Genomic DNA, 8,602 nt, shown 5'->3' on the forward strand with positions numbered 1-8,602 from the left:
TTTTTTGTATTTGTTATATAAGGACAAATATTAAAAAAAGGAAAAACCTAGGTGTACCCAAAATGTATTAGTTCAATTCTATATTTTCCTTTGAACTGTATACCCCATTCCGTACCACAAACTAATATGAAATTCCTTTAGTTTCCAAAGCAGTTTGTGACGTGAGAAAAGTGGGAGCTATTATTTGACAAAAAAACATATTTTTTTTGATTCAGAGAATTAGTTCCATGATTATTTGGAACCTGGGCCATTGTTGTCAGCCATTGTTGAGAAGTGAGAGACCTAAATTTTCAATGTACAATTTGCATTGATGTTTTCAGTGACTGTTTTTAAAACCAATGACTGAAGTTTCATATATAGATATGATTTGTATATATCATCTATGTATATAGAGAAAGAGATACACGCTGTATTGCTAGATCAGCAATCTAAATACAGTTGTTGAAAAGAGTGCTACACTGTTTCAATGAAACACTGTAAGTTTTAGCTAAATAAAGATATAAACTTAAAAATGTGCATGCATGAAATTTATTGTCTACTATATGATATAAGGATTTGTTCTTGTTGTGCTTTACAGGGCAAAGCACTTTTAGGCAGTTCATAAAAGTTGCAGGAATAGAAACCTTTGAATTCAAGCCATAAGATGGGTTCACAGTTCATGTTAAACCATGATTTGTTTTAATAAAGTTTTACTGAACATACCACAATCTCTAGTTCCACATATTATAATAAGCCAAAACCAAAGTACAAAATATATATCAGATCATAATAGTATGCAGCATTTACAAAACTTCATTACACTGGTTCTTGGTATATAAATATTTTTGTTGCTTATTCGTTCAGTCGCTTCTGATTCTTCGTGACTTCATGGACCAGCCCAGGCCAGAGCTTCCTGTCAGTCGTCAACACCCCCAGCTCCCCCAGGGACAAGTCCGTCACCTCTAGAATATCATCCATCCACCTTGCCCTTGGTTGGCCCCTCTTCCTTTTGCCCTCCACTCTCTCTAGCACCAGCATCTTCTCCAGGGTGTCCTGTTTTCTCATTATGTGGCCAAAGTATTTCAGTTTTGCCTTTAATATCATTCCCTCAAGTGAGCAGCCTGGCTTTATTTCCTGGAGGACGGACTGGTTTGATCTTCTTGCAATCCAAGGCACTCTCAGAATTTTCCTCCAACACCACAGTTCAAAAGCATCTATCTTCCTTCTCTCAGCCTTCCTTATGGTCCAGCTCTCGCAGCCATATGTTACTACGGGGAACACCATTGCTTTAACTATGCGGACCTTTGTTGTCAGTGTGATGTCTCTGCTCTTGATTATTTTATCGAGATTGGTCATTGCTCTTCTCCCAAGGATTAAACGTCTTCTGATTTCCTGACTGCAGTCAGCATCTGCAGTAATCTTCACACCTAGAAATACGAAGTCTTTCACTGCTTCTACATTGTCTCCCTCTATTTGCCAGTTATCAATCAAGCTGGTTGCCATAATCTTGGTTTTTTTCAGGTTCATCTGCAAGCCAGCTTTTGCACTTTCTTCTTTCACCATCATAAGGCTCCTCAGTTCCTCTTCGCTTTCAGCCATCAAAGTGGTATCATCTGCATATCTGAGATTGTTAATGTTTCTTCCAGCGATTTTAACTCCAGCCTTGGATCCCTCAAGCCCAGCACGTCGCATGATGTGTTCTGCGTACAAGTTGAATAGGTAGGGTGAGAGGATACAGCCCTGCCGTACTCCTTTCCCAATCTTAAACCAGTCCGTTGTTCCATGGTCTGTTCTTACCGTTGCTACTTGGTCGTTATACAGATTCCTCAGGATGAGAACTCTAATATTGGACATGTTTCACAACTTGGAAATTGAAATAAAAATAGAGTGATAAAGATTTATTAATATGGATGCATTAATAAAAGTGACGTGAAAACATTTTCAACATGGCATTCAATGATTTACTTTTTATTGTTGAATGTATACCCTGCCTTTCTGTTTATTCTAGCATTCAAGACAATAATTAAAAAGTAAGTATAAAACTGAAGAAAATCAGTACAATTAAAACCAGTCATTACAATCACTAACAGGTTGACAAATGAGGAAGATTTTTACCATCTTCCTAAATATTGGGAATGGGAACCAAATTCTTTTGGGGGTACATTTTATTCCCTGGAAGCCACATGGATAAAATCCTTTTTCTGCATACCCAGTAGTTGAATTTCTAGTTGTTGGGGCATCTTTAGAAGGGTCTCAGTTGGTGATCTAATTAACCAGGCAGGTTCATAGCAGCAGGAGCAATTCACAGATAATTAGTCCTTAAGCCATTTAAACTGTGCCTAGTAAGCAATTATCCGCCAGGACAAATTTTTAAGGCATCATCATATGATTCCTGTGAATTGCCTTGGTCAACAATACGGTCATCTCATTTTGCACAAGTAAATTTCAGATACTTTTCAAGGACAGCCCAATCTAAAGCATATTCCAATACTTGAGACAGGTTAGAAACAGGGCACAAGTAACTCTCCCTAAAACTAATTGACTCGGCAAGGGTCAGAATTGGTCAACTAGCCATAAATGTGCAAACATGCTCCTTGCCACAGCCACCACCTATAAATCCAGTGACAGCTGGGGACAAACTGCAAACCTGCTCTCTCTGGGGGAATGCAACTATATCTATAACAAGCCTCATCTCAATCCCCCAATCCATTTTTTTTCCTTCTGTCTTGTCTGGATTTTAATTCCAGCTTGATCAGCTTCATCCAGCACACTACTAAGATTAGACAATGCTCTTGTTTGCCAATATTACCTCCTGTGACCTCCCAACATTTGACCAAATCAAGTCAAATCTGGGTGACTTTGCAAAGAAGCCCCCTCCCCCACCAATATATTGATGAAGAGTATACCCCCACAGTACAAAAAAGCATCATCAGTCTATTCTGCGCAGACACAAATGCATTAAAGAAGCCCTCTTCATTATAGTTGCTACCAGAGTAGGATTTCAAATAGACATGAAAGAGGACCCCACTCTATGTTCAGTCTGATTCATCAAGAGAGAGCCTCCATTTGTGATTCAACCTAGTTGTTTCATCACTCTCAGCTCCTTAGTTTTTAAAAAGGTGCCCATTGGCTCTACTAGAAAAAAAACATTGCTTAGTAATAATAGGGTCAATTATCTGGACAATCTCCCCTTTCCATAGCTCACACAAGGTTTCAAAACTATTTTTGACAAACAAGGTGGGAAATTCTCCCTGCACAATTTTTTTAAAAAATCATCCAAATCCTTCAGACCTAGGTTAGACCACTTCAACTCATCCTCAATCCTTGCAGCAATTGATAGCAGTTGCCAGTCTAAACTGACCAGAGAATGATCTGCCATGACAATGGAGTTGCAAAAAAGTTCTACTCTCAGATCAGCACCTGTCTAAGAGAATGCCAGATCCAGCATGTACCCTGCTGTATTCATGAGGCCAGCTATCAGTTGGACAGATCATTGTGGTGACTCAGCTAGCATGGTGCCATGGTATATAAATTCAGAAAGAGACAGAAGATAGCCCCTCATATCAGGAACCAAGATGGCGACCTGGAGCAGACGCTGATCGTGGCCCCTGAGGGGGGAGGATTTGGGTCTCTGAGAACCCCGCGGGCCTTGTTCCCCTTCGTAAGGTGCTTGGGGGGACAGATAGACCCCGTTAAAATTTTGGGTTCTCTGGCCTCTGACACCTGCAGCTGGCATTAGAGACAGCGGGAGCCCCCCCCCCCCCGGGTGGAGCAGCAGAGCACAGCGGAGCGCGGCAGAGCAGAGGAACGCGGCAGACCTTTGGGGCAGCTGCACATTCCATAGAGCCTCCATGGATGAGGGAACCTCTCGTGGATTCAGGGAGACTTCTGCAGGGGATTCAGGGAGACCACCGCAGACCCGGGTGGACCCTGGATACCTGGTTGGACCTCAGAGGCCCTGGCAGATGCCTAATAGAATGCGGCAGTGCTTCCCTTCATGGGAAACAGCAGATGTGGCTGCCTTGGGACAGCGGTGGACCCTGGTAGACCATGGGAGATCTTCGGTGGTCCTGGGCAGACCCTGGCAGACTCTGGGAGACCCTGGCAGATCTGGATGGCCTTCACAAGGTGGCAGAATATGGGAGGCCTTGGGGCTGGAGTCCCATGGTGTGGAACAGAAGACCGTGGGCCCCTTGGGACAGTGATGGATCTTGTGAACTCTGGCAGGACTCTGGTGGAACCCTCATAGACATTGGTGGACTGAGGATTGTTGGGGGTTCTTGGGAGCCCTTGGAAGTGGTGAACAGTATATGGAAGGCCTGGTGACTTCTTGGGGGTTTTGCATAGTACAGGGGACCCAGGGGTTGTGGATGAAGCAGGCCCTGGCGGTAGAGGGAAGGGAGTATGCCCATTTTGTTAGAGGTGGCAGAGTGGTTTTGTGGGCCCCTCAGAGTGAGTGTGGGCTTACCTCCAGGTGTGAGAGATACGGAGGGAGCCCAAGATTGGATGGGGTATGTAAGAGTACCCACCCTTGAGTGAGAGACAGGAGGTGGGTAGGAATGGGTGGGGTGCCCCCCCGTGACCAATGAGAGAGGTGGTGGGGTGGACACAGTGAGTGAGTGGATGGGGGGTAGGCCCTAACAATGCCGAGAGCAGGAGCTGGTGCACTGGAGGGCCTGCCTCCACCTGAGGTTGATTGAGGGTGGGAGGATGTGTGCATGGGGGAGGGGACCCTTGCGCTATCCCAGGGTGGCCAGTGGTTCAGGAGTGGAGGCAACTGGGCCTGGCAACTCTGGGGGTTATAGGGCAGGTTTCACTATTGAGGTGGTGACGGGCCGGGGGCATTATGACGGGAACTGGAGGGCAGGCCATCTCCGGGGAAGACGCTCCCAGTGTTTGTTACCGGTAGGGTGTTCCGGCCCTCCAGGTTCATACCCAGGTCCTGGTCAGCAGACCCCTGAGGGCCCTGGTCTCTGGCTGCTGCTTTTGAATGCCAGGTCAGTCAGCAACAAAGCCCCACTTATAAGTGACTTGATCACAGAGGAGGAGGCAGACCTGGTGTGTATCACTGAGACCTGGCTGGGTCAGGAAGTGGGGGTAGCCCTTTCAGAAATGTGCCCAGCCGGGTTTCAGGTGTGGCACCAGCCACGACACTGGGGCAGGGGAGGTGGGGTGGCAGTTGTCATCCGAGAATCTCTAGTAGCCTTCAGGGCCACTGCTTCACAGGTGGCTGGTTGTGAGACCCTGTTTTTCAAGTTGGGTTCCCAAGAACAGTTGGGAGTGTTGCTGCTGTACCAGCCTCCCTGCTGCATGGCAACCACCCTGCCTGAGCTGCTTAAGACTGTCTCGGGGCTGGGGGTGGAGTTCCCCAGGCTTATGGTCTTGGGGGACTTCAACCTGCCTTCCCTGGGGCGTGCCTCAGATGCGGCTCAGGAGTTCATGGCTACCATGGCAGCCATGGGCCTGCCTCAGATTATTCAGGACCCAACTAGAGATAGTGACCTCACTCCGGACTTGGTTTTCTTGTCGGAGCAGTGGCAATGTGATCTGAGGGGTAAGGTAGATCTGTCCCCATTGTCATGGCCAGACCACGCCCTGTTGGCCTTGAGATTCTCTTGTGCTGCCCCCGTCCGCAGGGAGGCAGGATCCATTCGGTTGGTCTGCCCCCAGTGACTGATGGACTCAGTAGGGTTTCAGAAGGAGCTGGGGGTTATACCCAGGGATCTGCTGCACAGTCCAGTGGAGGTCCTGGCCACAAACTGGAATAGGGAAGTGGCCGGGGCCTTGGACACGATTGCGCCTGTGCAGCCTCTCTTGCCCACTCAAACCCAGCACTCCCCATGGTTCACAGAGGAACTGCGGGTTTTGAAGAGGGTTAAGAGATGCCTAGGGCACCGCTGGAGGAAGACAAAGACTGAATCTGACTGAACACAAGCTAGAGCCGCTATTAAGGCCTACCTTGTGGTGGTAAGAGCAGCAAAACGCCAATATTCTCCGCTCTTATTGCATCCGCAGAATGCCACCCGACCACCCTGTTTAAAATTACGTGATCGTTATTAGATAGGGGGGGCTCTGTCTCCCACCTACAGAGCCATGCGGAGGAGTTTGCTGAGCATCTGCAGGATAAAATCCCTCAGATTCAGTCCAGGTTGGACTCTAAGTGTGGGGCAAAGTCTGGGCAGATGCTGAGGGAATGTACTTACCCTGTTATCTGGCAACAGTTTGATCCTGTTGGGCCTGAGGAAGTGGACAAGATCCTCTGGACTGTAAACCCCACCACGTGTCATCTAGACCCATGTCCTTCCGGGCTTGTGAAAGCAGCCCGGGAAGTGACATGTGGTTGGGTCCAGGCGATGGTTAATGCAACTTTGAGGGAGGGAGTAGTTCCAGTTGCCTTTAAAGAGGCGCTGGTATATCACCCCTCAAAAAGCCATCACTGGACCCTACTGTTCTGGACAATTTTTGTCCAGTCTCCCACCTCCCTTTTTTGGGGAAGGTGGTTGAGAAAGTGGTGGCATTACAACTTCAGAGGATTCTGGATGAAATGGATTATCTAGACCCCTTTCAGTCAGGTTTCAGGCCGGGATATGGGACAGAGACTATTGGTCACACTTATGGATGATCTCTGGTGGGAGCGGGATGGAGGCAGTGCATCCATCCTTGCTCTCCTTGACCTCTCAGCGGCTTTCGATACCATCGACCATGGTATCCTTCTGGGATGGCTCATGGAGTTGGGGGTGAGCAGTGTGGTTTTGTGCTGGTTCACCTCCTTCCTCCAGGGCCTGTCCCAGTCGGTGGTGATAGGAGATGAGAGATCTGACCCTCGACTCCTGCTGTGTGGGGTGCCGCAGGGTTCAGTTTCTGCCCTCTCCTATTTAACTTCTACATGAAACCACTGGGTGAGATCATCTGTCACCACGGGATGAGGTACCATCAGGCTATTGGGGTATGGATGGGGAACAACAGGCTTCAGCTGAACCCTGGTAAGACGGAGTGGCTGTGGGCCGATGGCTCCTCGGTATCTGGGAAGTTGTCATCTTTAGTTCTGGATGGGGTTGCACTGACCCATTCAGAACTGATGCGTAACTTGGGGGTCCTCCTGGATTCACAACTCCTGCTCGAAGAGCAGGTGGCAGTTGTGGCCAGGAGGGCCTTTGCACAACTTCAGGTTGTGCGCCAGTTACGCCCTTTCCTGGATCGAGATGCCCTCCCATATAGACTACTGCAACGTGCTCTACGTGGGGCTACCCTTGAAGACTATCCGGAAGCTTCAGTTGGTCCAAAATGCGGCCGTGCAAACAGTGATGAGTGCTCCAAGATCAGCACACATAACACCTTTATTGTGTGAGCTGCATTGGGTTCCAGTTTGCTTCTGGGTCCAATTCAAGATGTTGGTTATCACCTTTATAGCCCTACATGGCATGGGGCCAGGTTACCTGAGGGACCATCTCATCCCCATAACATCAAACTGCCCCACCCAATCATGCAGAGAGGGCATGTTGTGGACCCCGTCTGTAAGAGAATTTCATCTGGTGGGGTCCAGGAGGCGGGCCTTCTCTGCAGTAGCGCCCGCCCTGTGGAACATTCTGCCCCCCGAGGTGAGGCAGGCCCCTTCACTCCCAACCTTCCAGAAGGGTTTGAAGACCTGGTTCTGCCGCCTCGCTTGGGATGGGAAGGGCAATAGCTCCTCCTGGCAGTGGCTAGTGATGTAGAGTTCTCCCTACCAAATGGAAATTTCCTACTTGGATTCCATATTTATATTTATTTATTATTTTAGTATTGTAGATGTTGACTTGGTGATTTTATGATGTTGTGGTTTTAAGGTGAATTTTATTGTAAACCACCCAGGTGACAGAAATGTGAATAATAAATAAATAAATAAATAAATATGTGAGGGACCCCAACTTCAGTGAAATGTGTGAATAAAGATGAGCAGCATATCCCTAGTTTGTTTAATGATACTCTGACTAAAATAGATTTCTAACTCATTCCCTATACTGTCACATGGGAAACCTGTAAGTAAGAAACAAATGGGGCTTAGCTTTAAGCTTAATAAACCACAGTGACATTTCTAAGAAATAGTCATTCTTATCTGTAACAGAATTGCAAGAAGGAAGTGTAGAGGAAATGTAGCTCAATGTTCTTTTCTAATCGGTATTTCTGAACTTTTAGTAAACACTGTTGACCTTTTTAGCTTATTCAGAGATACGTTGCTAATATTTTGTAGGGCTAAAAAACTCCATTTAACAATATAAAAGCTGATGCTTAGATCAGTAGACTTAGTCTCTGATCCACTCTCCCAAGTCAAAAAGAAGAATGTCTAGATATTGGTAAGGTGTTAAGTATGATTTAATAAAGTTAGATTCATTTAATATGTTCTGTATTATGGACTTTTATATGTTTATGAATAAGATAAAATGAATGAGTCTCTTTGTCTTTTCCTTTAATTTATTGCTTCTTCAAAATGCAGAGTAAGACAAACTCTTGATGTGGAAGTTTTTATTTGGGGAACTTATTATTTTTACTCAGCAAATCTAAAAATAAAAATCTTAAAAGATTTGACCCTAAAGTCCCCAAGACAGGAAGTCAAGAGTAATCCAGCGCCATGCTAGAGATCATCACA

The sequence above is a fragment of the Candoia aspera genome, chromosome 7 (assembly GCF_035149785.1).
Source record: "Candoia aspera isolate rCanAsp1 chromosome 7, rCanAsp1.hap2, whole genome shotgun sequence".
Taxonomy (NCBI): domain Eukaryota; kingdom Metazoa; phylum Chordata; class Lepidosauria; order Squamata; family Boidae; genus Candoia; species Candoia aspera.